Source organism: Haliotis cracherodii, unplaced genomic scaffold (assembly GCF_022045235.1).
Source record: "Haliotis cracherodii isolate W230 unplaced genomic scaffold, xgHalCrac1.p SCAF_3, whole genome shotgun sequence".
In the NCBI taxonomy this organism is placed as follows: Eukaryota; Metazoa; Mollusca; class Gastropoda; order Lepetellida; family Haliotidae; genus Haliotis; species Haliotis cracherodii.
In genome coordinates, this window is record NW_027266286.1 from 3,967,626 (window position 1) to 3,972,317 (window position 4,692).

The window sequence follows — 4,692 nt, forward strand, 5'->3', positions numbered from 1 at the left end:
AGCACCATACCCGTGGTCGTGGGTTTCACCGAAGTGGTAAACGTCTGAAACCTGCATCACTTCGGGCTTTCCTCCCACATTAAGCTGACACGCCGTGATATAACTGGAATACTGTTAAAAGCGGCGTTAAACCCAACTCACTCACTCACTATCATGTTTATTGTGCTCTACTCCACTATTGACGATATTCTTCAATAGAATGACGTATCTCATAATCCCTATCAAAGGTTGAGTACTATATAGTTCATAGATTTGACAAGATTTTACTTTGAAGTGAATTTATTGAATGGGGACATTTACGTTACTGTTTTACTGAGAATGTTTTGAATGTTTACTACTTTCTCGTCGTTATATTCACCCACCCACCCATCCCATCCACTCACTCACTCACCCTGTGGTATAACTGACAGTAGTTTCAAGTTGCTATCAGACGCTGACAACCACTTTGCATGTAGATGATGCTTTCCCAGTCTCTACCCAACAGAGCCGGTTGCAATCACTAAGTGAGAACATTTTGCAAAGAAATCTTCAAAATAGGATAGTAAAATGGGTTTGTCAGGTAAAGACTAGATTATTTTCAGACTTCCAGTATATCGCTTGAATATCGCTGACTGTGACGTCAAACAACAAACAGCACTATCTTGCCAGCTGACATTGATATTTTATTATGAATTACTCCGTTTCTATGGAAACAGTGAGGTATATCGGAACACGCTTCTCGGCACTGTGAAAACCTTTATGGAGCATCACGTCTGTAGTGTTTTCCTGAGTTCGCGCACACTTGAATGGGTAGGGGTGGGGGGGTGTAGTAAGCGTTATAACGAGGTATTTGGGACATTCTGAGGAGACATATATGAACATGCTACTCGGTACTGTAAAACCCTTCATGGAGCATCACGTCGGGATTGTTTTCTTGAGTTTGCTCACACTTGAGAGCGGGGCGGTAAGCGTTATAACGAGGTATTTGGAACAGTCTGCGGAGACATATCTGAATATTGCTCCTCGGCACTGTAAAAACCTTTATGGAGCATCACGTCGGGAGTGTTTTCATGTTTTCAAGAGGACATTCAGTGGAGACCGGATGACATAAACTCTTACGTGGTGTGTGAAGTCGCAGCAGGGAGGACTCCACACGCTTCATCAAGGGGTGTGAACCTGCCCCTCTCACGGGCAGAAGATGAAAGATAGCCAGACACACAGACGTACATTAAGATGACCGAACTGCCCCGTGTGCCAGCGGACGCAATTGCCCGAAGTGCTCATAAAATCCCCTCTTGTGCCCCGAATGTGTATAACGGAGTGAATGTACATGTATTTTACTTCACCATCGATCAGTATTCCAACATCTTCCTGAAGCAAGGGAGTTAACTGATTATAAAAGTCCAGTTTCCACCCTTGCCGAACTAGGCTGGTATTATGGAGTTACATTTTGGCTGGACTAACGAGTCTATGCATAGTCCAATCAAAATCGCGCAACGAAATCGAAATCCGGTTCGTAAACTGTCTTGCTGATTTCGGTCCTTGCAGGATTTGCAAAGCATGTGCACCTTAAACTCGTTGTCAACAGATATTTTCCAAATCTTTTCATGATTTTAATCAAGGTGGTCACGTGAGTTGATGCACTTCACGATGTAAGACTCGTTTTATCACAATATAGATCTTGATTATCGATCAGATCATCTTGACCGTGCGCTGCCATTTTATTTGAATCAAATGCAAGTGATACGAAAGGTGGAATCTGATATAATCTAACTACCCAATCTAGGAAAGGTTTAGAAGGGTCATAACTCGTAATAACCGGTGTTGGCGCTACGATCAAGCCCAGGAATTCCAGCCTAGTTCGGCATTGTGGAAACTGGACTTTTAAGTCAGTTAACTCTCTTGCCTCGGGAAGATGGTATTCCAAATATTCGAGTCTGGTTTTAGGCAGGCAAGTGGCGTCAACGGCGTGGGGATACGATAACACAGAATAAACTTGGTCACACATTGTCACCCTACTACCGTGATAACCCGTGATCGTCCCTAAAACATCACTCACTCAAAATCGAGCACGACCCGTGAAAATCCGGGCTGGAATAGGTCTTCAGCAACCCATGCTTGCCGTAAAAGGTGACTATGCTGGTAAGAGGCGACTCACGGGATCGGGTGTTCAGGCTCGCTGACTTGGTTGATGCATGTCATCGTATCCCAATTGTGTGGATCGATGCTCATGATGTCAATCACTTGATTGTCTGGTCCAGACTCGATTTATTTACAGATCGCCGTCACCTAGCTGGATTACTGCTGAGTTCGGCGTTAAAGAACGACAAACTTCCTTCATCCTGCTACAGGGACGGTCAGAAAGAAATTTACTCCGCGTTACTCATGATTGAGTTGTATTTTTTGCCGCAGTCAGCAATATTCCAGATAGATCACACAGGCGTGAATAAATCACGTGGAGACCAGGCAAACCAATGGTTAACAGCATGAGCATGATCATGCCGTAGTTGCGCCATGACTCCAAATCAGCTATACGTTGCCATCGCCTGATCCTCGCCAGTAAGTTTCACGACACAGTCTGGAATCCCAAGACGGAGGCGAGTATCACATCTTCAACATTCAGGTCACACCTCTTGATCATACCAGGAAACACCCTCGTTGAATCAACCATTGAATCAACCATTCAACGGGTCAGTGGATGGTCTAGTGGTTAAAGCGTTCGCCCGTCACGCCGAAGACCCGGGTTCGATTCCCACATGGGTACAATGTGTGAAGCCAATTTCTGGTGTCCCCCGCCGTGATATTGCTGGAATATTGCTAAAAGCGGCGTAAAACCATACTCACTCACTCAACTAGTCAACAAACGACACGATTTTAAAAACAAACCAAAGAAAAGAGAGAGAATATCTGGTATTTTATTACTTTTGAAACTAATGTATAACACTGTATCTACTTGACATCTAATTCTTATCCCATACGCAGTGGAACCGCGTGAGCCCGGAAACCTCTACATCCGGCCATTAATATGATGACGTCTCTTTATGACTAAAGTGAATACCATGACTCGTTTATCCGGATATTGTTAGTCGGGGTTATTCAAGGGGATTCGCCGTATTTATCATAATAATACCGTTCTTGAGTAATCATTTTTACAAATGTACACACGTTTAAAATATAACACCGAACTCTATGACACTACAATACCTGTAATCTAAGCTTGCCTGTATACCGATACCTGTAGCACCTGTCAAGTATCCTCGTGCAACAACGCTCCCGACAACAAACACTGGGTGTTTAATATAAACTCAGTATTTGTATTTGTACAGGATACATTTGAACACACAATCTACAAATATAAAGCATATATATGTCATCTATGCTACATGTAGGATTGGCAGCAGAAATAGTACTTGGTTTAATGTTTTTTAAACTTGCCTCAAAATTCAAATTTTGAAAACAATACTTTAGGGCTTCCAGGCTATGGGTGTTGCACGATGGTTTCCGTTAAAGGGGCACTGATCTAAAGCAATTCCCCGGGACTGGTTGTTGCCTTTGTTATTGTTTTTTTCACGTGAGTACCCGGATGATATAGCAGAAACCTAGACTAGTTCGCAACCTGTGCTGCGCAATTCGTAAGCGCATTTGTCACTTTTATTGATAGTATAAGGGCGTATGGTCACATTGATCAACAAAATGAAATACAGTTTTGGAAATAATAAGGAAATGTAGGTATCTTTGTGGGTAGCATCGGTAATGGTGACGAAGTTTTTGATTAGTCACTTGCTTGGCAATTGTGCGATTTTCGTTTACACTATTTTGACTTGTAACACAAAGTAAATATTTCTCCTGAGCATTGCTTATTTTATCGTGTTTATATTTTTACAGTAAAAAATGTGCAAAATTTTCACTTTGGAAATTTATTAAACGCCTGAATATTCAGTTATTTTACAAATTGACTGAAAAATATGTCCATCTGTATTATTATGACAACGAATTCCAAACATTTTTATATTTAATATCATCACCAAGAGACTGAAAATGTTACGATGAAAAGTAAATTTCTATATTGTTTGGCTTCTAATCCTACATAATAATCTATTGTGATGTTTTTAGGCCCTATTGATCGTCTTAATCAATTTTGGTCAATCTGTTAAAGAAATGGACAGATTTTTCAGTCAAAATGACTGAAATATTTACACATTTTAATAATTGCCTGAGAGAATCACATTTTACAAATTGACTGTAATATATACAAGCTTATAAAGGAAAAGACTAGTGAAAACAACGTCTATTGCGCATCGAAGAATTTCCCAACCAAGACGTAGAGGAACAAGAATGAATCTGTCCAATGCTACTGCAAATGAAGGAAAACAAAATTCGAATATCATAATTACAACCTACCAAATTTATGTGTATAATTTTACGCAGCTTCCTTGTTCAAGGAATGTATCCGTGAATATCCACACAAAGGAACAATATACCAAACGTCTGCAGCTGTGCAAAGAAACGTATTCGATGTCACGTGTCTCTGTAACAATCAAATCTTTTAAAATATATATATCGTTTCGGAATATTATAACCCGTGTTCGTTTCTGAACTGATCACTTAGATTGTTTCAGGTGTTTCACACAGGTGTCAAGTCTCAAAAGTCGGCCGAGAAAGCCCACGTGACAACTATTTTCATAACGTCCACGGTTCCTAAAAAATATCGGT